The 26,083-nt window shown below is 38.5% G+C and overlaps 1 long non-coding RNA gene across 1 annotated transcript in view; it reads right to left on the bottom strand.

Moving 5' to 3' along the window:
- The window catches only part of LOC128484649 (uncharacterized), a 209,814-nt gene that overhangs the window by 69,455 nt on the left and 114,276 nt on the right, over positions 1-26,083 (bottom strand). The window contains exon 3 of the long non-coding RNA XR_008351183.1: positions 19,024-19,183. This is a non-coding gene — a long non-coding RNA (uncharacterized LOC128484649). The remainder of the gene's footprint in view (positions 1-19,023; positions 19,184-26,083) is intronic.

The following is a 26,083-nucleotide window of genomic DNA, read 5'->3' on the forward strand; positions in this document are numbered from 1 at the left end:
CTATCCAAAGTACCCTGGACCAAGACTAATCAAAACAATGAAAAAAATCAATAAATTGATTAATCAATAGCTGTATAGGTGGGGCACATCAATAAACCATCATAAAGTGTTTCATGCATGCATAAGAGCCACATCCACCTTCTATTCAAGAGAACATGGCAACAGAGTAGGAGAGTCGTCTACATATAAATCACTTTATTCAAAGCAAATCTATTCCAACGGTGGTTGGCATCTGCTTTCATGGATAATTCTAATATGGCCCAGTGTTTGAAGATCTGACATGGGATAAAGGGTTCACATTGTTGTACATCAAAGTTCTTTTTACATACTTAAAGGGACAGTATAGTGTGTAACGTAGCCTCCTCAAAAAATAATACATATTAAAGTACCTCCCTCTGGGTCCCTGCCAATCTGGTCCTGCTCACTGGACTACTAATGGCGGGTCCAGGCATGTTCTCACTGTCCCTGCCATGCAGTGATGCAGTGAGTTTATCCAGTTTTTTCTTATTAAATATATCTTCTACTATACGGCACCATTGGCGGTTTTTTATCTACATTACAGGATTTATCAAGATCAGTCGCTATCTGATGAGCATCTATTACCAGTTACTCTTGTGAGTGCAATATATATTCACTACACAGATATTTTTTGAACTTGCTACACTATTGTACTGTTATTTTTTCTCCACATGTCCATGCGCCCCATGTTCGATATAATGCAGTGATGCACAGCAGGGTTGTTCTTTCCATGCTGCTAATACATGGCGGATAATCCTCTTCTCCTGGGGCAGTTGCGGGGGGCAGCTGCATTGGGATACTTGGCAAAGATTAAGAGGGCACTACACTTGCCCTACATTTTTAAAGGGGAATAAAAGGCTAGTTTTAATTGCCAGGTGTACACTTGCTCCCCCTTATACCTATATACCCTCACTCTTGTTGTAGCTCTAGTCCTGCACTAGTCCTGCACCAGTTCCTAGTTGCCTTGCCCTGCCTTGACTACAAGTTATCTTATCCTTTTGTGCTGTTGTCATTAGATCCTGAACTGTTTATCAAACCTCTGCTTGGCCTTGACCTTGTTTCCTGGTTTATACCTGTGTACTGACGTCTTAAGTCCTACTCCAGTATACGGCCTGCCTTGTTCCTTGTTATTCTGCACTATGTTCCTGCGGTTCCTGTGTCATGTTTTGACCATCAGGTGATACCAGATCTGTGTTGTAGATCGTAAGCCTGACACCTATACCTGGTGTGACGTGGCAGTGAAGTGTGTATTTCTGTAAGTCTATCACCTATCACAGCATGCTGTGGATCATCTTCACTAAACCACAAGAGATGTGTTAATTTGAATATAGAAAGACTGCCAAAACACAATCCTTTTCTCCAGAAATCCCTTGCGATCAAATCAACTTCTTACCAGGAGTTAATAATATCGAAGGCATTAATAACATTAATTGTGGGAAAACTGGAATGTCACATTACAGTGACCACTATTTTTGACTGTTCTAGATCTAAGCTCCAGGCAAATGAGGTATTGTCTCCTGACCCTTTTATGGGGATCGTATTTGGTTAGTCTGATGGATTGGAGCCCACTTTTGTATTACATTGTATATTTATTACAGACCAATTTCAGAGCAGAGTTGTCTATGTTTCTAATTATAAAAAGGGCATTTTAAAATTATTTTTATAGATGTTGTATACTTTGCTGGGTACCAAACATCAATATGATTTAATTCACACAGTAATAATTATATCACAATTGCTTGATAATGAACATTTTCAAAAACAAACATATATATAAAAAAAAGAACAAGACTGACCCTTGCCATTCTGGCAAAAAACAACTCTTGCCGGCCATAAATACTATATTATCTCAGTCAATTTCCATTCTTAAATCAGGTCACTCTAGGTGTGTTTGTAAATCAATTGGACACCTTTCACTCACTGATACTGAAGGACCAAATTGCTGTTATTATGGTTGCACTAATATATCTTATAGGGTATATTCAACTCATTATTATCTTGAGCAGGCTAAATAGACTAAATACCTAGCATTGAATTTGGACTCCAGGAAATAGGCCAAACAAATCACAGACCCCACCATTAGACACACTATTGACACCTTATAACTATGGTGGAGAACTATGATTGCCAAAGTCGACCCACACAGGTTTTCACAGTGCTTAATTTTTGGAGGAAAGGGTCCAGCAACTATATATAGACTTAGAATTAATTTATTTAAGGTTTAAGTAAACCCAGGAATTTAACTCATCTTCTTTGTAAAATAAAAATTTAACAATAACTAATACAACAATATGAGACTGTAATTAAGTGTAAATTAAAGAAAATAATAATAAAAACAAAAACAAAACTACTTGCCAGTAGTTGGGTACATTCATTTACTAAGGATCTTCTATTAAATAAGGCAAACTTTGTTTTAACACCACAGTATATACACAACAGTGTAATATTAAGCTGATATTACACAATGGTGAAAGAGGAAAAACAAAATACAATGAAAATGAATGATAACGTTTAAATAAAATCACTTAATAATAATCATATCATCCAAATTCAGATACTACTGTAGTTTCAAAGATTATTATGTTTTAGTTATCAGTGCTGTTTTTGATTTTGTGCTTTGGTTTGTATATTTGTTTAGGCTTTTAAAATTAAAATTATGGAGAGTAATTTTTTCACACTAAGGCAGCAATATTTTAACATAGTGTATACAAAAGTGTAAATAAGTTATGCTATGTCAATAATAACCATATAGAATATAAACCATATCCAGGTTTTGTGTATGTATATATATATATATATATATATATATATATATATATATATTTTATTATTATTTTTTTTTTTATTATTATTATTATTTTTGTTTGTTTGTTTGTTTTAGCCAGGATAGGATTCACGTGGTTTCAAGTTTACATACTATATATAGTTAACTAAACACAATTTATGTGATGAAATTAATAGCCAGAACAAGAGCAGCTGTGAATTGACAGGAAATAGTCCTAGATATAAGAGATGTACAATTGCATACGTGATATCATAGGAACACAAAGACTGCAGCCTGCAACAGAAATGCTAGTTTGGCCAGAAGGGTATAAATCCTTACAAATCACAAAGGGTTTTGCACTCTCTGATAGTAGAAAATTATTGTATAAAAACATTTACAGATCAAAATGATGCTAGTTTGCACAGGTCTCCCTGTCACTCCAAGACCATTCCATACCACTGTTGACTGCTGACAACCAATACTAGCCTTGAGTTGACCGTCTCCTCTACCCATTTAAAAAGTTATTCTGTAAAATCATGGCAGTTTTTATTGTAAAAGATGCCCTGCGATAACTTTGTTTGTTGCAAAACTCCCCTTTATTAATGGGTATGACATTGTACAGCATTGGTTACGGAAAGGAAATTAGCAGATTTGATAAGAATGAAACTAAATTGAAATAAATGGTCAAGCAATATCACAATGTCACAATTTCCAAAACACCACAGATACACATATATATTTTATGTATGTATAGACAACTGTTCAAAGGTTTAGGGTCACTTAGAAATGTCCTTGTTTTGAAATACAATGTAGGCATGGTTAATGTTGTAAATGACTATTGTAGCTGGAAATGGCTGATTTGTAGGCAAATCTTCTTAGGCGTTTAAGTTTAAAAGGCTAACTGATCGTTAGAAAACCCATTTGCAATTATGCTATGGCAAAAAATGTCCTTGTTTTTATTGAAAACAGCTAAGTGACCCCAAATTTTTTAAAGTCATCTCTCTCCCTTTATATATATATATGTATATATATATATATATATATATATATATATATATATATAAATATATATATTCTTAGTACATTTCCCCCAATATTTCAATCATTTTCTTATTGTATGAAACTGGGATTTATACCTTTGCACCACACAAACTGTTGGGAGATTTTAGCTATTTACAATTTAGCATGGAATACGTGAAACTGCTGTCTATCAAAACTTTCCTTGATTAATCCATTGTTCAAGAAAAATCTTTCTGATAGCTATTTAGTTGCCTCTGTAATATGAGTTGGTGGTCTCAGTCCAATTTAAGTGGGCAGGTGTCCACATCATGAAAAATCAACATCACAATTGGCACTAATTGAAACCATAGCTGACAGTCTCAACACTAAATGATTTAATGGGCACAGAGACAGAACAATTCTTTAAACCATAATGGTTTTTTTCCTCCAGATTTCGGTTGGTGCGCATTGCTTTGTTAATGTAACATTATTCTGCAGGAAAAAAAACATTAGCTTTTGTTTCTAGGACTTAATTTTTTATGATCATTTAAAAAAAGAGAAAATAAATGGTCATTAGGGATACGTTTTTTTTTCTTTCTTATTCTAATCATAAATATATTAAGAGAGACTACAGGCTCTTATGTCAATGGCCTCCCACGAGTTAATTAACATTTGCAACAGTTCTGAACCAAATTATAAAATCAACTAAAATATTATAATACAAGTTACCTATGTATAGGCATTTAAACAACATGCATGTAGCTTCAACTTTCAAATTTTACCATGGTCTTGAAAGCAGCTAATCTGAAATATATGCTGTTTCCTTGTTCATAAAAAAAAACAGGTTAACATTTGGTCTTTATAGGGGCATGACAAAACTAGAATTGATGGACTAAGACAATCATTAGGTAAAGAAGGCCCTTCTTGGTATTCGCTTGGAATTAGCTGAAGTGAGTGTCAGCTTATAGTGTTAGAGTGTCAGGGTAAGTCTAGGGTTAGTTGCTTCTCGGAGAGGGGGAACAGGAAAAAGAGTTACTGTGTAATTGTATGGTGTTAGCGTGAGTGGGTGATAGAGCAAGTTTGTGTGCTATAGGACACAACTAAACCTAGGCTCACCTCTGATTGATGCTGCACGTATTCATGTTCATTACAAACCAAATATTGTTAGACATACAAAAAACAATAACTTTACTCTAAACAGCAGGCTTTTCCACTATAAGTATTTAATAGTTATAATATTACAAGAGTCTTTCATCTTATGTCTTATACTAATTACCATAGTTTACTTTCATTTATGGAACATTACAGCAGTTCTCAAGGGCCACCTGTGGTCTTGGTTGTATCTCTAGGCTTTTCTTCAAGACAATTGAATAATCTGTAAATCCAGGGCACACGGTGGTCCTCTAGAGCTTGTTGCAATCTTAATCAAGGGGATCTTTAAGTCCCTGCTCAGCTGATTTAGTTTGAGATCGTTGGGTTTAAACCACTGATGCTATTGACAATAGATTCCAAGATTGAAAGATGTGAGGAGTGGCAACATCGACCAGACGACGGAAAAAATAAATATTCGTAGCCTTCATCTACCACATACAAAGACACATTTTAACATACTAATATTTGAGACCTCACATATAGAGAAAAACCCTAATTACAAACAATATACAATATACTTCCACCTTAGATCATACTCATGTACCTGTGCATGATAGTAAGAGGCAGGCATAACTGGAATACTGAAGCAAGAAGACATAGGCTTGAAGCAAATAAGGTAAAGGGTAAGATATGCTTGGGTTTTTCAATGTCCCTTCCTCTTCATTTGTGAGAAGGGCATTTTGTATTATTAGATAGAGACAAACTGAGAAGTATGTATTAATAAATACAATTTTATTTTCCAAACATCCTTCATTTTTGCAAAATACTAAACACCATTCTTTTTTTTTACTGCTGGGAAACAACTTTATTATTTATGGTGGAAAACAACTTTATTTATGTGAATTATTTTACTGGGATGGAGGATAATCTAAACTAAAAAAAATAAAGGCCTAAAGAGAAAATACTTTAGAAAACGTATAAATATAATAAGTAATCCCTCTCTCTAGTAAGGAAGGTTGAGTAATGTGTCCACACTAACATACCCTGTTACACAATCACTAACATACCCAGTCACACAAACACTAACATACCCAGACACACATGTACACACAGTCACATACCCAGGTACACACTAACATACCCAGACACACATGTACACACAGTCACATACCCAGGTACACACTAACATACCCTGTTACACAATCACTAACATACCCAGTCACACAAACACTAACATACCCAGACACACATGTACACACAGTCACATACCCAGGTACACACTAACATACCCAGACACACATGTACACACAGTCACATACCCAGGTACACACTAACATACCCAGACACACATGTACACACAGTCACATACCCAGGTACACACTAACATACCCAGACACACATGTACACACAGTCACATACCCAGGTACACACTAACATACCCAGACACACATGTACACACAGTCACATACCCAGGTACACACTAACATACCCAGACACACATGTACACACAGTCACATACCCAGGTACACACTAACATACCCACAAAAACATATGTCCATAAGAACAGACACACACACTTTTATACCCACATACAAAACCAAACTCACATGACTCACTTACCCTGCCATAGCCTATACTTCAATGTAGCCACGCTACAACTGTGGGGTCACTCAATATATTGCGGTGGTCAACTCCAAATGCTCCAGGATTCAACTTAATTCTTTAGCCCTCCACTTTCTCACTAGCATATATTCTCCTTTATCCTTATCTAACCTTTCTCCCCAGAGTAAGGAAGAAGATAGAAGGGCAGCAGTAGGTCACTAGGTCTGGGCAGGCACACCCAAAATTGGTGTGATATCCTAACACCTTACACCTGCTCACTTGCTCACTTCCTTATGACACAATTTGCACCTTGCAGTGCACCCATCTCCCACACTTTATTACTGGTATATTTTTTAGTTTTGTTTTTTTCTATGAGAGTAATAGTGATGGTGGTAATGGTAGTGGTGCCAGTGCATGTAGCTGCTTTTGCAGAGTGAAATGAACAACACATCTAACATAGAAATGACTGGAAGATGTGTTGCTTGACTCCTCGTCCCCTGGCTCATTATCAAAATCACATTGTCAGTGACTATATTGTTTTCCACTTGTGCAAAAGGCAGAGTAAGACCCACTTTAGCCGCAAGGGTTGACCTTCCCTCTTCTCCTTAACTTTCTTGTGGCCCAATAATAGATTTGCGGCTATCATGTGACAGTGCCTGACATCTTTACTCTAGGGAGTTAGAAACATTCCAGTGTAGGCAGTGCTTGCAGTAGTGGTGGCACCCATTATTTTTTTCTTACATACCTGCTGTCACCTTTACCCAACTCACAAGAAATGGAATCACTCCATCTATATAGACATTTCCAAATTGATTGTAGTCACTGGTAAAAATTGAAACAAAATACAATTTATGACTCTGTAACAGTACAAAACTAGCTACTCTGGCGGCCACAGACAAGGGTATTGCTGAATGACATCTTGGACATTCAGCTTGTGCATAACCTCTTGTTTTGGCCTACCTAACTAAACTATTAATAAATAAACAGTAAAACAATATTTTAGTAGTAGTAGTTGCTGGTAGTTCAAGTAACACACAACTCAGGAACAGTATGCACAGTCCACTGCCCTGTCTAAATTGTCACCAATGTTAGCGTAGATGTGCAACGTAAACCCAACTCCAGTACTAAAACACACTGTGTGAATTGCGCAGTTGCCTGCCCTGCCTAATTTGTCACCAGTATTTTCTGGGGAGGTTTATTTGCTTTGTCCAAAATTAGGATGTTTTGCTGGTAACGTAAGCATACAGATAACAAATAACCCAGGAACGAAAACACACTGCGCGGATGCACAGTCCCCTGCTCTGCCTAATTTGTCATCAACTTCTGTACTATACTACTTGACACTTGCAGTATGGCAGATAGATGAACTTCAACCTCAGCTGAATTTACGGACTCACACTCCTAACTTGCATCAGTCTGTGGCTAGTGGTTAGTAAGAAAATAGTAAGGAAATTTTATTGGAGACCCTCCTTATTATCAGAGATCCATAAGGAAGCACAGAATTACCAAATGTCTTTAAAAATAAACTTGGTATGAAATAGAATTCACAACTCTAATGTGTGCAGTCCGGATTTCTATTCTGCTTTCATAACCATTTCTGGGAACTCTCCGGGTTTGACCCGGAGATTGCCGGGTGGGGGCTGCTCCTCTGGTTCTCTGGGTCAAGACCCGAATCCTCTGGGTCGCGGGAGTGGGGTCTTGACACGCCCCGCTCCCCGCCCATTTGTTCCTTGAAATGGGACCGCCCACCAACGTCGGCGGGACCGCACACCAACGTCAGCAGGGCGGGCGTCAGTGTGCAGTCCTGGCCACATCCTGCAAGAGAAGGCTCCAGGTAGCCGGAGCCGGGAAGTTCCCAGGTATGTTCATAACACTCCAAGCAACCTTTTTACAATCCATACCCTTCAATACCAGCTTAATTGTTTCCAGGAGTGACACTTATACCTTTTTGTTTTGGTTCTCTAGTATTTGTCTATATTTAAAAAGAATACTAATGAAATAAACATGTCGTTGCTATATAGTATCCGCACACAGATTATCCATATTATCTTTCTTGATTAAAACCAATTCCATGCTTCCTCCATACCTGACCATAACAGACATAAGGACAGGAAAGTTATGCACTAGGTATACGTGTACGGGAGAATGATTCATTTACGAGCAGGAACAACATTTTGAATGTGTGTAGAATCAATAAAAATTGTTCAGTGCCTCGCAAATGAGATGTGTAATTGCCGTATATGCATAAAGACAAAGTCACTGAGATTCTAAGAATGTTATTCAAACACTATTTTTTGGCCACCTGTAGAGACAAGGATGCAAACTGTGACTGCGAGTATTTCAGATGGCGCTTCTCTGGATAGGACATTTAAATACCCATTCAGTCTAACACTTGTCAACAAAGTTACATATTATATTCAACGGGAAATCCATATGGCAGGATGTAATTTATTTTAATAGAAAATGTACATGAAGGAAACTAATAGATTGTTTATCTGTATTGCCATTTACAACATTATCATGCCGTTTTCAGGTTCCATCATTTAGTTGAAAAGCTGCACCTGCTAGTCTATGCTCCTCTTTTCTGAGATATCACTGAATCATGAATATAATGATTTATGCAAGAATAAATAAGCACGAGATTCACGAGAGCCAAAAAAAAAAAATCCTATAAATCAAAGACTGTAAAAGAATCCAATGTGACATTCCACAGAAGGTAAGATTAAACTAACACCAGACAGTCAATATTAGTTTACTATGACCTTTCATGTCTCATAAGCAAAACTATTAAGTGCAACATTTTTCTCCTGTAGGCACTTATCTGTAAAGATGGCTTACATGTCCACTGAAGCAGATATTGAAACTGATTGGACAATAGGTAGATACTAGACAGAGGTCCGGGGGGCGACCTCTAGAAATAGGGGTAGAAAATCTTAATCTGCAACACAATGAAGCGCTCTTGAAACCCTATCATTTTCACTTCCCATGTGTCTGCTGCCTGGCGGAGAATGGATTTGAAAAGGAATAGTTAGTGTTGAAAATTGGATCAGAGCTAACATTCTCTCATTTTTATCAGCAGCTGCCAAAGGTCATCTGACATAATAGCTGATGAATTCAAACCCAGTGGATTTCATTTGCAATTTTCAATTTACAGAGGCCTCCAAGCCCAACAGCGATAAGAGTTTCCCCTATCGTGGCCTGTCACAAACATCAAGAAAGCTGTGCAAACCCCCACAAGAAAGAAAAGGAGAAGGATGTGCATCATCACTGCTACAGATAAGAAGGATTGAGGAGAAAACACGACAGTGCAGCAAGGTGTATAGTGGCACGGTTGGTTCAATTTGTAAATGCCAACCGGAATGAAAAGACGGCGAGGATACGATCCAATACAGTAACTGAAATGACATCACTGTTTTGGCTGCTTTGAGAGAGTACCTTTTTATGTCTCACTATAAATCACAAAAAAGGCAATGGTAGCAGAAGCAGCAGATTGACAGAAAAATGAATGTCATGTAAGAAGTAACAATTGAGACACATTTAAATAAATCTGTCACTTTCTTTTATCAGGAGAATTCTGAGGGAATGACAAATTTTACATCATTTTTTTTTTTTTTTTTTATAAATCTTCTTAAAGCCATGACTAGGAGAGTCTGCTTCCCTTGACTTGATATGTGAAAGCTAAATAAATCACCCTAATTGTTTGTCTGAATTGTGTTCTGCTTTCTAAAAATGTTGCACATATCTATTTTGTCGATTTGTCTCGTAGTGCCTGGTATAAACTGTAAATATTTATCTCTGTGATGTTTTGCACCGGCCTCTGGAGAGAAGTGGTGTTGTGGCAACAAAAAACATTAGGCATTGATTTTTTGGCCCTTCTAGAGTGGTAGGCCATGTGGTGCTCTTAAAGGGTTAACTTTTGCAATAGCATATCAATGTAGGTCCAAGCATCCCTATGTACTTGCTCAACACCTCATGGACCATCAAGGTGGACAAATAGAAGCAGAAGTGGTACTGTTTCATTGCTAAGGCTAACAATGATAACAGATCTACAGTCTTTGTTGTTTTACTATGAAAGCCGACTGGTCACATAAAAGAAAATCTGACCTTTTTAATTGGACAGAAAGAAGTTCAGGAGTTCATAATGAAAATATATTCACACACATATACAACTCTTCATGTGTATGGATATTTTTCTTCTTTCATGTTAACACAACAGAGGAAGGTCTTTTTATTTGTATTTTTTATTTATTTATATGTTTTTAAATGTCTTAAATTTATTACAACATTTTATAGGGGCCAGTTCCCCCAATAAATTCATATTACTATTACTGCTGAATTCTATTGAAGGACGCTGCAGCACATCTTCTGAAGCATCAGGAAGACAACTTCTGGATACAGAAGGCTTCCAATAACCCCTCTCTGAGCGTCGATTAGTTTTCAAGACATTCTTACTGATCATAAAAATACTAGTGTAAACGTACTTTTTTAACCCGTGTTCACATGGCCATTCTTGCTTTGTATTTTCTAAACTATGGGTTCCTGATCAGACCTAGACACTCTAGAAAGAAAGATTTTAATAGGTGTTTACGCCTTGTGAATTAAACTGTTAGCACTGGTTATTTACATTTTTTAAACTGACATCTATATTGATCAAAAGCTACTTTATAATAATGAAGCCTACATTTAAGGATAATTAACCCCTTTGTGACACATAGTTTTACTCCACGAAGTGACAGGGGCTTTTTCACCATTTTAGCATATCTTTGTTCACCCATGATTCCCCTTTCCCATGTTTAGTGCACCCTCACAAATTATATATTGTTTATTCAAGGACAAATGGAGCTTTCTCTTTATACCACCTTTTTGAATAGTCTGTAATTTAGTATGAACTAAATCTAAAAAGAAATCCAGCAAAACATTTGAAAAAAATCCCTAAAAATGTTGTGATTTTACTTAGGATTTATTCCTAAAGTTAGGTCCCACTGATAAAAATACCTCTTGGTTTATGGTCAACAACATCCACTCAGTAGCATAATACCTCTCATAAATAGTTTTTAGTAATTTTTATTTTTTAAGCATTTTCCGCCGCGCACAATTACATCGGATAAGCAAGCATTAAGCTAGCGATACTGGCTCCTCCTGACAGGGGAGACCCCAGGCTGTCGAATGACTTGTGCAAAAACCATAGGGCGTAATATTATGTCCACTGTTGTCTAGAGCATGTTTCAGAGGGCATAATAATATGTTTTGTGCTGGGAAGTGGTTAAAGCTAGAAGCAAGGGCTCACCAAGGACTTTCCTTAGAATTCTTTAGAAAGGGCTGTCAGGAACAGGAAACTGTTCCTTTAACATATTGAGCTTGGCTGTACATGCTCTTATTAGTCCAAGACAAAATTTAGCCAAAGTTGATTTATTGAGTCAAGATGTAAAGTTATATAAGCTTTGGGGCAGGCCGAGACTGGTCATTTAGCAAACGTCCAATTGGTTGGCGCCAGATGTCAAGAGTCATGTACCTTTACTGTGACTTTCGCTACAGAACTATGCCCTATGTGTGTGGCTGCCAATTGGAAACACAAAGTCGCACTCTGTGAGAGTGTGCAAGTGCAATGTGAGGCCTTGAGTATCCAGCAGGCAGCCACAATTTATGATATAATTTGTAATATATTGGCAATTGACCTTAAAGTGCCAGGCCAATTTACATCCCCAGTCCGGTCTTTCTATTGGGAGCTCGGAAGTCATTTTGCATGACTAAATAATTTTTTTATAGGTTTTGGGCATACACCAGTACTAGGAATGATGTATTTTCCAGAATTTATTTTTAATGATGTATAATTTTGCCTCATTCATAATCCTTCAGGAAATGGTTAATTGTCGCGTGACACAATAGCTGATAAGTTATTGCAATGGGAACTGGGAAATGTCTGCATTATTGTTACATGACTAGACCATCTAAAATCTACTATGTTTTTTTTTGTTTAACATGCTGATATGTTTTCTAGGTAAAATAGGACATTTAAATTTGTAGTAAATAAAGTAACATTATATTTCAGGTAAGAAACTTGTTTTCTTGCATGATTTGTGGCAAATAATTTAATGGCTCAGAACAATTTCATGTATGGCTCCGAATTGACATTAAACTGAAATAGCATTGAACTAAAGTTATTATTCATGATGACACAAAATTTCTTCCCTGGAAAACTATCCAAACCACCACTCAGAAGAAGCAAATTAGTTATTCATAACCTATTATAGATATCAAACTTGAGTTTTTTGCCTTAGAGTCAGAAGACAAGATAAACACCATGTGTGACCTAGCAATGTAATTGCTCTACAAATAGAGTGAAAAAATAACTAATATGTTTCAAGGAACTCCTCTCCCAACACAAATGGCTCCACATAACCACCCATCAAGTCACTTGTTACATATCTGTAAACAGATACACGTTATAAACATCACTTTAAATGCTACACAATTTTGTGTTCTGTGGATGTGGAACTGAAGCACACTGATATTAAAAAACAAAAACACATTTAGCAGGGTGTTTGTAAAATGATAACTTTTATTTCCCTCTACATGGTAAGTATCTATCATTTTTCTCATAAACGTCTCTACAATATGTAATAATGTATCTATATAACATGGTCAGATGTTGACAGATGAAGGGTAAATAACTGTTTGTTGATGGACCATCATAGCTTAATGTTTCCATGTGGTAGAATTGTGGTGAAACTGAGCAGGGAAGACTAGGTATGATTTTGAGCTCATGTACTTATTTCAACCAGGTATCTCTAGCAACAGGTTCCTCCAAACACCACCCCCTAAAAAGTAACATTTAGACAGGCCATCAATGAGTCCTGCCAAATGTCATATCCTTTTTAGAATTAAATAGTTATGAAAGAGATCCCTGGTCACATGAAGAGGGGCTTATGTGGAGTATGCACTGCAAGCAGAAAAACACTGGATATTTCAGAAAATATCCATTAATATGTAGAGTTTAGATCAGTAACACCAGAATGGCAGCATCCACCCGGTTAAACGCATCAGTGCTATAACATGTTTAGATGGTTTAGACTATTAATATTTTCATTAGTTGCCAACTAGCATCTCAGGCCTTTTGGTGTCCAATAATAAGCCAGATTACAGTTAGCCCTGTGAGACAAGACAGAAAAAGAGTCCTCATCTTGCATTAATTGTTCGTATTGAAACTATGCCACATCTCTTCAAGCTAGATGTTGCTCAGTATCCCTTTGATATGATAATGACATACTTCTTAGCAGATGAATATGCAAATTAAAGGCAGTAATTTGGTGGCATGCACCTGCTGACACTGTACTGCCATGCTAGTGTGTTCAACTGAACATTACCACTGCACAAAGGCACCAGAGGTAAATTAAATTCTAATATTGCATACATTGTACAGATGCTTCCACTCTTCTCTGAATTTCAACATTTAAAGAACCTGCTATGGGAATCCGTGTTTTCTCTGCACATAATTAACGGACGTTTATGTGTCACATTTCGTTTTTTCTTTCCAGTCTGGGTGCTGCACATTTTTTGTCTGGCTTTTCCAAAGAAAGGCAGATGATTTTGCTCTTTAATGCATGGCTGTAATTGACAAGAAACTGTCTATGAGGCAAGGAGGTGTTGGGATAAAGAAGAATCAATGTGAATGAAAAAGAAATCCATGTCGTCCAAGACTTATGGAGCTACTATGTCAGAACAAATGTAGACAATGAGGTAACCATATCAAAGCTGTTCATGGTAAAAACATTGCTTCCTTTCTATAAATCATAATTCCTTGAGAAAATTATTAGACATGTTTGCATAACAATCATGAAGAAACTATACCTCCTTACCATCTGTCCCAATTGTCTAGTTTTAATCTTCTAATTTTAAATGTTCTGCTGTCCAGAGGCGATATCATATGATAGGAAGTGGCAGGTACTTTCACGTACCCGGAGAAAATATCCAGCGAAAGATATTGAAAATTAACATTTTTTGTTGCAAACTTCGAAAAGCTGTCTTTTATTATAGGAGCCAATGGAATTGTCCAATCAGCAGAACAGTCGGTGGCTACTTTAGACAAAAATCTAAATCATTTTATATTGGAATTCTGTTTTTTTGCTCATTCAGAAGGTGCTATTAACCAAGTACAGTAAAGGTAAATATTTTGTTCCTATATGTTAAATATACAGTGGAATATAACGTTAGGTCCAGAAATATTTGGACACTGACACAATTTTAATAATTTTGGCTCTGTACACCACCACAATGGATTTGAAATGAAACAAACAAGATGCAATCAAAGTGAAGACTTTCAGCTTTAATTTAAGGGGTTGAACAAACATATCGTATGGAGCGTTTAGGAATTGCAACCATTTTCATTCATAGTCCCCTCATTTCAGGGGATTGTGTATGTCAATCATACACAATCATAAATAAGATGTTGATTTTTAATAGTTTATCAGAATCCTTTGCAACCGATGACTTCTTTAAGCCTGGAATGCATTGACATCACCAAATGCTGGGTTTCCACCTTTGTGATGCTTTACCAGGGCAGGCTGCTTTACTGTAGCTGTCTTCTTCAGTTGTTTGTCTGTGGTTTTTCTGTCTTTGTTTTGTGAGTAGCAAGTGAAATGCATGCTTAAATGGGTTGAGGTCAGATGATAGTCTCATCCCACTTCTTTGCCTTAAAAAACTCCTGGGTTTCTTTCGCAGTATGTTTTGGGTCATTGTCCATCTGTAAAGTGAAGCGCCTTGATGTCATATCGATGATTTGATGGGGTAAATCCAATTGGCCGAGTTCAAAGAAGTCCCAGAAATAGGACATGGGCACAGGCTGAACAGATGTCCTAATTCCCCAAAAAACTCACACCTCACAAAGGTGGCCTTTTACTTTTACCCAAATAACTCAACAAACATGCATAGGGGTATTACTGTGTTGCTGAACACATTTTGAGAGTGACATATTTCAGCAGCAGAAAATTCATACCTTAAAAAAAACCGCAGATTGTCTGCCAGGTCATTGAAGGAAACTTATAAGAGAGGTGTGGATTGGTCCCTACGTGTGTTTGAACTGTAAGCAGCTGCTCCTTTAAACCCTGTGGTAAAGACACACAGAATATAGACAGACTATTTATGATTCAGCGGATGCCTATGTTTTACTCAATGATAAAAAAAAAAGTGTTGCCTGGTCTTATGCATGTTTCATTGTCTGTGACTTCAAAGTGCCTTGTTTTAATCCACCAGATTAACACCCAAAGACTATTTAAGGTCACCAGCTAAATAAGACTTTACTTATCCATTAAAAACAGAGCATGGTCAAACCTGCAAACACAAACAAAGTACTGTATTGTGCTGTTTCATATTAATTGGCTCACAATAAATATCAGCGAACCAAATCCTAAAAGCCCAGTGATGTACTTCCTGATGAATGCAATTATTTTAAGGGAAATTGAATAATGAGTTTTGGTCCTGCTTTCACTAACCAACCACAACTACAGTGCATTAAAAATGCACTGACAGAGGCCTCCCACTCCCACCATGGGACTTCAGAAAGGTAAGCAAATTTGAAAAGTGTGTGTGGGGTAGATAGTGAAAAGGGGGGGTAGATAGTGAGAATGGGGGGCATAGGTGGTGAGAAAGGGAAATGGATAGTGAGAAAGGTGGGGTAGTAAACATATTGAAATCAATAAAGAAAAATATAGGGGAGGGATAATGAGGAGGAGAAAGAAAGGTGTCAGTTTCTGTTATGGAGTCTTCATTTCTTTACAGGAAACAGTTCCCATGTGTGCAACTGGGTGCTTGGGCAAGTCCTCTGACTGCAACCTGGGAGCTAGGGCAAGTCATTTGAGTGCAATCTGAGTGCTGGACAAGTCCTATGTGTGCAATATGGGTGCTGCTGCAAGTCCTATGAGTGTGATCTGTGTGCTGATCAAGTCTCCTGGATGCAACCTGAGTTCTGGCATGTTCTATGTATGCAACCTGGGTGCAGGTCAAGTCTTGCATATGCAATCTGGCTGCTGTGTCAAGACCTGTGTATGCAACCTGAGTGCTAGGCAAGTGCTGTGGATGCAACCTTGGTGCTGCGGAAAGTCCTATGAGTGTGATCTTGGTGCTGAGCAAGTCCCGTGGATGCAACCTGGGTGCTGGGCAAGTCCTGTGAGTGCAATCTGGGTGCTGGCCAGGTCCTGTGTATGCACAAGGAGCTAGCTATGACTTTACCCCTCTCGCTCAGTGGCATCTTTAAAGTCTCAGTGCCGAATGTCACTGACAAATTTAGTGTAATGCTGTTTGGGGGGCAAATATATCACTGATGACCTGTTTGGACCCAAAATGGCACTGATAAGCTATTTGGGGGTTAAGCTGGCAGAGAGGCTGTGAGGGACCAAAGAGGTGGAGTGAAAAATGGGTGTAGTGACCCTAGGCTTGGCTCTGGCTATGAGGCTACCTTTTTACTGCTTCGGAAACATTCAATAACACATTTATGGATTAAGTCAAATGACTTGCAGCTCTTTTATTGGTTCATTAAAAGCAAAATATTATTAAAAGTTTTGGTAAAAATTATGTACAATTAACTCTACAATTATCTCAATGCTTTTTTTAGGAATAGTCCTTCTGTGGGCTCTTTATAGGAGCAAATAAATGAATTCATCCTAATATCTATTTGATATGCACAATATGCACTTATGTGTTTATTTGAATAATGCATGCAAAATATAAAATATAACACATTAAATAAATAAAAATGATGTAATTACATAAACAGGTATTCCTAGTCTATTAAGTTACAACTAAGTCCTGATAAAGTCACTCAGCCTAGCCTGATTTCAGAAACAAAACTAATCAGTCTATGGCAATTTAAAGATTAGACAAAAAGTAACCAATAAAGCAAATATCCACCCATATATTCCAAGGACATATGGGGCCTGTACCTCTAGAGGGCCTAGGGTGTCCCTTTCGACCACTTGTTCCTGTCTCCTTGTATGCGGCACGGGGAGACAGGAACATATCAGGGTCATGTTACATGACACCGCGGTGAAACCAGAGAGAAAGCTGCTGGAGAGGTGAGAGGTGAGAGGTAAGCGGGGTGGGAGAGGGATATGATTATGTATGTATGTTTTTTTGTTTGTATATGTGTATGGCTGTATGTATGTATGTGAGCATGTATTTGTAATTGTGTGTGTGAGTTTGGATGTGTAATTTGGCTGTTCTGCAAAGCAGGAATACAGCTGTGCTGAGTGCTGCAGGGGCCCACTATATGGCACGGGCACTACTCTTGCAGATAGGGTATTTGCAGAGACGCAAACTCCTTTTCCAGAGTATGATCAGTGAGTTAGCTTCATGTGACAAAAAAAAAAAAACAGAATTCTAGATTCCCTCTGTCTTTCTTCCGTCCCCTCACATTTCTTATTTCAAGAGGTAAGAGTGCATCACAGTGTTCTAGAGCCCCAGACATCACAACAATGTGTAAATGAGTAGCCAAAAATGTGTTAAAAAAATTAAATTGTATTTATCAAATTCTTTGTCTATAACTATTCACGCTTCAGTAAAGTCTGCCTCTTTTTGAGAGGTATTTAAAACACCTGGGAACTCAACTGGTTTGACCCAGTGTCATTGCGAGAAGCCCTGCTCCCCTGGGTGTCCGGGTCAGTTTCTTATTTTAATAGATGAGCGGGCGGGGGGCAGTTGGTCATGTCTACTACCCTCTTACTCCCCATTCACTAAAGGATGTCTTTGGCTGCCCCATCTCTTCTCAAAGTATTTGGATAGCTTACCTTGGGAAGTTCCCATGTATGGGTGTTTGGTATGCCTTAGTCTAATGTGTTTCCATTAATTAAGTTTATTTGGAATGATCTACTATCCACTAACTATACTTGTTAGCAGTATGTAGCACACCCTACAGTTCCACTGCGGAATCGGCATTAAACCTAACTTTTTTTGATATGTCGGATTGCACTGGTATTTCAAAACCAATTAGAAATGTTCACATTGTGCCGGAACTAATTTAACTTTGTTACTTGTAGGATTGCAACAAACTTGGAAATAACATTTGAATTAACATAAAAATATACTTGTCTCATCCCTGTACTCATTTTGAGTTGAGGGCTCCGTTTAGTAAGCGCTGTTTACAACAACGGGGAAACACACTCACACTCAGTTAATGCATGCAGAGTATTCCTGGCATTAAAAAAGACAATGGCACTCTGTTACCATTTTGCTTGCTAGATACAAATAATCCTCTGAGTGATTTCTAACCTAAAATTATGCTTAAAAATGTGACCACACAGTTGACAACAGTGTGTTTGTCAAATTCTATTATTCATCTTTTCTGGCACCTTTTACTCAGACTAATTGCTGCTGAGTTGTCATAGCCTTGTGATTTCTTGTCAGTTGTGTTGACCTCATCCTGGCATAGAAGAATTTAGCTTTTTTTTAAGGAGGAAGAAGACAAACATACTTGTCACTTTTGCCCACCCACATATCACCAAGCCAACAATTCTTTAGTGTGGTTCACCACACACTAGCTTCACCTGACTGCTTTTTACCTGGTGCGTGACCTTCAATTGAAAATTCCAACAATGTGCAACTTGTGTTTGGCAAATGAATTGTAAGCATGCCAGCTGCCAGATGTCTTCATTCCTGTAACACTTTCAAGTCTGCTTCTGGCAAAGATCCATAAACAAAACATGCAATGCCGTAATTGCACTGTCCTTGTGCTGCAACAAATAAATAAGTAAATAAATAAAATAGGTACCATAATAAGCAACGGTAAAAGGGAGAGATTGCTTTTAAACCTCTAACTATTTAAAATAGCTTTCTATGTAGAGGAAGTCTGGAAATACTATATAAATAGAAACATTTTAGATACTAATGTATCTTAAGTATAGCTTATGAACTTAAGTTATCCTTTTGATCTAGACGGCTTCCTCCAGATAGGGTAACATAGTGCATACTATGAGATCATCTACATATCATCTACAATGATATTGTAATATGTTTTAATCAGGGCCGGCCCGACAATGGAGCCGAGTGGGGCAACCGCTCCAGGCGGCACTTTTGTAGGGGCGGCACTTCGCCGCCCCAAGCCCTTTATTTTTTAAAGCTAAAGAGAGAGAAAGGGGCGCCGACCAGCTTACCAAGCTGTCAGTACCCGCTCGGCGCCCCTCTCTCTCTCCTCTGCGGCGAGTCTCCCTGTTCGGTCTCGGTGCCGGCTTGTAATGCTGAGTGCCGGAAGATTTCCGGCGCTCAGCATTACAAGCCGGCACCGAGACCGAACAGGGAGACTCGCCGCAGGGCTGCTGAAAGGTAAGTACAAGGGGGGGTAAGATAATTGGGGGGGGCAGCAGGGACGGAGGGAGAGGAAGGGTAGATAAGGGGGGGCGGCATTTTTAAATTCGCCCCAGGCGGCATTTTGCCTTGGGCCGGCCCTGGTTTTAATCTCTTAAAATGCAAAGTTGTTTTATATTTTTATATATAAAAATAATAATAATAATAATACATGGACCACTGTTTCCAAACTAGATTTTTTTTCAAATGTGATATGCTGGTACATGTAGCCTTAATAGCATAATTTAAGATCACCCCACACTTGATAAAGACCTCATTGTGAGGTCGAAACATTGTTGCTGTTGTCCTTCAATAAATCTGCCTGAGCTGGAACCCTTGAGTGCCTGGAGCCTTTATTTATTTTGATCTACTGGGGAGCTGGCCCTTCCTGGCACAGTTAAGCACCTGAGTTCCTTTGGTGGGTGTGCAGATTCCTCATTCTGGTGACCCACACAAAGATGGGCAGATCCTGGTGGGGCAACAGGGCAATGGCTTTCACAAAAGTTTGAAGCATAGCATTGTCCAAATATCTAGACATTTTGGACATTGCTATGCTTCCAACTTTGTGGGAACAGTTTGGGGAAGGCCCTCTTCTATTCCAGCATGACTGTGCCCCAGTGCACAAAGCAAGGTAGATAAAGAAATGGTTGGATGAGTTTGGTGTGGAAGAACTTAACTGGCCCACACAGAGCCTTGACCTCAACCTCAGCGAACAACTTTGGGATGAACTGGAATGGAGATTGGAGCCAAGCTTTCTTGTTCAACATTAGCGCCTGACCTCACAAATGGTCTACTGGATGAATTGGCAAAAATTTCCCCAGAAACACTCCAAATTCTTGTGGAAAGCCTCCCCAGATGAGTGGAAGCTGTTATCACTGCAAAGGGGGGACCAACTACATATTAATGTCTATGTATTTAGAATGCACAAAAAGTACCTATTGGTGTAAAGGTCAGGTGTCCTAATGCTGTAGTCCATATAACGTTATGTGGATGTGTGTGTTACTGCTGAGTGTCTGTGTGCAGGGGTGTTAGTGTCAGTGTCTGGATGTGTGCTAGTGTGGGTGCCCCTCTTGAGGCCAGGTTCTGGATCCGACCCTGCACAAAAGTATATGTTTTTGAAAAGCAGACCATTTTTCATACATCCATTTTCCTACTAACCTCTTCAAAATATGTGCGATTTTCATACACTCTGTCATTTTGCTTAGCATTTCTTCTATAGGACAGATTTCTGTTACACAACATCCTCAAGTGAAACAATACCAGACCTGTTTTATTAGTTAGTGTGCAACAAATGAGTTTTCTATTTTTTTTTTTCATTATTAATATGTCTACTGCTTTATGTTTTATGCCTAGTGATCACACCGTGATCAGAAAGCAAGGTTCTGTAATCAGTTAAACAGTCCCTGCAACACCTCTTTTACTGTAAGGGATATATCTTTTGGTGTCAGTACTGAATTGTCCTTCAAAATTGAGGAACATTAGAAAACCGGTTGTAAAAAGTTTAATAAAGTGAAACTGGAATTCTAATACTTAATTCATGTGCAAATATCTCATCCACACCATTAAAACATATAGCACTGAAAATAAATAGATGGGTTTTTTGCATTAACTACTGATTGTCATGCGACTATTGTTAAACATTTGATGCCATCAATGTAACTATGCCATTGCTTAATTTATGGGTATACTACCCTAGACTAATGTCCTGAGCATCCCCTCTTAGAGTGCATATGGCGATATATTCTGGTTCTCAGTATATATTGGCCTGAAAGCGATACTATAGAGATCGGCCAGATTTAAAGGAGATGTCTATATATAAATATTATTATTTAATGATTTATATAGCGCCATCATATTCAGTTTACAAAGGGTACGCAGGACATAACAAGTAGAGCCCTGGTCAAACCAGCTTACAATCTAGAAGATATACAAAATATATCAGATACATTTAAAATCTTCGATGCTTTAGTGCGTAAAACATTTAAAGTGAATACCCAAGAAACTTTCACATGAATCAATGATATAGGTACGTTTTCATTTTAACACATCTGCACTAAAACTAACGGCCATGTGTGTTCGCCATATCTGACATTTCGGTACATGTATCCCTGTACAAGCGGTAACTTACTAACTTTGGCATTTTAGCGTTTCCTTTTAGGTGGTGCTCTCAGCGGATGCGGCACTTGGGTGTGTGGTTGGCTGCTGATGTTTCCCTTTTGTATAGTCTTAACCCCCCCCCCTTCTTGAGGCAATCCGGAAGGATGTTTTCTCGTGGGGTTCGCTCTATATTTCGTGGGTCGGGAGGATTAATGCACTTAAAATGAATGTGCTCCCTAGGGTGTTGTATTTGTTACAGGCGTTGCCTATTAGGGTGCCTCGAGCCTTTTTCTCCTCGATTCGATCGCTCTTCATTTCTTTTATTTGGGCCGGGAAGACTCCGCGGTTGGCGCTCTCTTTGTTGCAAAGGGCGAAGGTTGAGGGTGGTCTCGGTTTGCCGTGCCTCCACTCCTACTATCTTGCTTGTCATTTACTACGGACGTTGGAATGGAGTTACCATCCGTCCCACAAATTGTGGATCGCTCTGGAGGCTTTTACTGCCTCTGTCCCTCTTCGTGTCCTGCCGTGGTTGGTCCCTGGGGCGGCTCGGCGGGCAGCTGGGGGTAATCCGTTTGTACTGGCTACCCTTGCTTTTTTGCACGTTGCGCACCGTAAACATAATCTGACGATTTACCCCTCGCCCTTGACCCCTGTTCGCCATAATCCAGATTTCCCCCCGGGCTTGGGTGGTGGGACCTTTCTATTGCTGCAGTCTGAGGACTCATTGCCGTTGAGTGCCTATATGTGCGGACGTGTGCTTCGTTCCTTCTCTGATCTGTTTCGAGGGGCAGCCTCCTCTGCCCTGCACTCCCTCCAATACTTGCAATTGCGTAACTTCTTTAACTCTATCCCGCAAAAATACAATCTTCTACGGGAGGTTACTCTCTTTGAGGGGCTGCACAGGCGGGATGCTCTCCCGGCGCACGGGATTTCTCTTTTGTATAGGGTTGTCGTCCAGGGGCTGGGGGACCCTCTGCCTGCCTCCGCTGGGAAGTGGGAGAGTGTCTTGGGGGTTTCGCTGTCCCGGCCAGAATGGGAAAAAATCTTTCAGTTGACTTATGTTTGTTCCATTAGTGCTAAGACTCAGGAGCTTTCTTACAAATTCCTTACGATGTGGTATCGTACCCCAGCACGCTTACATGCCATATTTCCTGACTATCCCGATGTGTGTTGGCGCTGTGGTAACCCGGGGGGCTTGGTTCTCCATATTTGGTGGGAGTGCCCCTTATTGTCCCCTTCTGGAGGGAGATTCGTGATACTCTCGGTCTTTCGCTGATTCCCCACCTCCCTTCCAACCTGTGTCTTACTTGTTGCACCATACTCCTATTTCGATTGCCTCTTACAAGAAGTCTCATCGAGGCACTTACTCGATGAGGCTAAGGCCTTGATCCCCCTGCACTGGAATAAGGTGTCTCCGCCTTCTGTCCGTGAGTGGATATTGCGGGTGGAGAATGTACGAGTTCTTGAGGAGTTGGTGGCTGGGCATGCGGGGCAGGAGGCGCGTCATGGGAGGAAGTGGTTCTATTGGTCCTGTTTTGTGGAGGGTCCCTCTGTACGGGTGCGTCTGGCTGACGTGTAGAGTAGCCGCTGGATCCTGGAAGGTGTTATGGGGTTTGCCAAGCCATGTACCCCCCTTTTTTTTATTTTATTTTTTTTTTCTGTACGGGTCTCTGTATATTTCTTTCTTTATTGTTATTAATTTGCGTCGTCTACTGTATTGTTATTACTTCTTATTTGATTTTATTTTTGTGTTCTGCGTGCCACATCTTGCCCTGCTGTGTCAGGACTCCCTCTTGTGTATATGTCCCCGCCCCTATTTTTGTTCCCTCCTCTGTTGATAAACTTACACCAAAACTCAATAAAAACTTTGATTCACAAAAAAAAAAACTTTGCCATTTTAAGGTTAGCGGTACTACATAGGAAACATTTCAAAAATAGGATACAAATTAAAGCAGATTTTAATTTATGTATACTTGGTCACACAAAATCATTATTAAGGATACTTGGTTAGGAAAGTTGGAAAGAAACACTGACATAGACTATAATGTTTCCAAACACATAACAGGTGCTGTAACCTCAAAAGTATTGTCTCCCCAAACTGCAACCCAATAAATCAATCAAACATACATGACATGCACTTAACAGGCAAATACAGCGCAAAGTTGTCATATTCTTCTATAAGAGAAACCCTATAATCAGACTGAGGCTGTATGTACTGTGATCGCAAATCAACATTGCCCTCATCTAACGATATGTCTCAAGCCAAGGATGAGCAGCCCAGTAGTTTCTGCATCTCTGGACTGTCAGAGAAGACGGATTAATGAAGGATTATGTCATAATGAGTTCTTGTCTGCTACTGCCAAAATACAACTCTCATTTCCAGCAACCAAAGTCTAACCCAGAGAAAACACAGGGGCTCTGTTAGAATCGAAAAAATCCAGTGCATAATAATGGCTCGCTCTTCTTGTGCCAAAACCCTTCAGAACTTTGCAGGTCGAAGGGCAATTCAGTGATTCACAAGGGCCTGATCCTTATCTAAGCTTTGGAAAGAAATGAGACCGTTCTGTAGTCTTATTAAAGAAATGTTTGTTCCTCTGTCAGTGAAATGAAAAGGAACATAGATTGTGGTAGTTGCGCTCCAATTAATTGCTAAACTAGTTAAAATGACTGTGAAACATTAAATATATTTTCTGTCAAACCAAGTAGATAAAATCTAAAAAAAAATGAATAATACATACCACCTCCATGTCTTAACCCAAATTCTTGAAAAGAGGCCAGATGCCAGAAACATGCCATGTATCTAAGAATATAACCATCGGAGACACCCTTTATTCTAAAATAATCTTTATCATCAGATTTTCTATATGCTTGTTAATCCTTATTATGTTTTAGTGATATAGCTATGTTTCACCGCAATTGAATTTGCAAATAAATATTTTCTTTGCTGCAATTTTTTTTTTTACAGCCTGTCTAAAACTTGCGCCCACCTTATATCCTCACCCTAATACCACCATCTCTACCATATTTAAATCAACTGTAAAAAATGTTCAATGTTCTTGTGAAAACCACAGCTTACACTAATTACTATTAATTACTAATGTACCCAGTGTTTAAGAAAAAAATTAAATAAATCCTATATGTGAAAAGGTTAAATGTTTATCTTACCTCTTAATTTAAAAAATTGAAACAAAAGTGTATTTTAATATTTTGAGATTCATACGGGCTAAGTACATTAAACGTAAAAAAATGATCAGATCTCTGTATAGATAAGATAATACGCGGTTGCTTAGATGCAGTGATGCAGCCATTTTGTATAAAAATATATAAAAAAAAGAAAAAGAACAACATGAAACATTTAAACGAGACATAGCTTTAATTTTTATTAAATTGTCTAAATAAACCAAACTGCTTCTTAGAAATATTTTAAATAATTTAGGATTAAGAATTAGATTTTTAAAAAAAATCAGTTATTATATAAAAATATCCAAAACTTCAAAGGAACAAAGACCATGTAATATTGTTCGATTCTAGAGCATTGAAAGGACAACAAGGCGTAATTTTATACGGCAATAAAAAAAGATGAAAAAAAATGGTTTACATCCAAAGAAAAACACACTTCATGTTTAAACGTAGTGTACCACATTGAGCATTCATTGCTCATCAATCTGCCATGTAGGTCTGAACTCCTCATGGCGGCTCTTAAAATATGTATTCGGAAAGTACAAAAGTGCTGAATATATTTGCAGTCTTTTTTGTACCAAGATTAACAACTAATGACCTTAAGCAATGTCATGAATGTAAAACAAAATTCTGAGGACCACCCTCAGACCAATGCGGCTTCAGCCGAATTAAAGTTCAGAATAATGCTTTTGATTCGTATTCAAATTCAGACGGCGAGGAACAAAAAACTATCGGTGATAATAAAAGATAAACCTATTTCATACTTTTCCTTTGTAGAGAATGCCTCTTCACTTGTGTTTTGATACTACAGGGCTTCATGTAAGTAGACAATTATCGAAGCTTAATGCTAGGCATGGCAGTGTATTAAGCATATGCAAGCGCCTTGTGGAACCTCCTCTGTAGCCTGCAGGGATAAAACATTCATCGGTTGTTCCAGAGACCACTAGTGGTTTGAAAAATGTCCCTGCCCATGCTGACATTTAGTGAAATCATACTCTGAGC

This window comes from Spea bombifrons, chromosome 3, assembly GCF_027358695.1.
Source record: "Spea bombifrons isolate aSpeBom1 chromosome 3, aSpeBom1.2.pri, whole genome shotgun sequence".
In the NCBI taxonomy this organism is placed as follows: Eukaryota; Metazoa; Chordata; class Amphibia; order Anura; family Pelobatidae; genus Spea; species Spea bombifrons.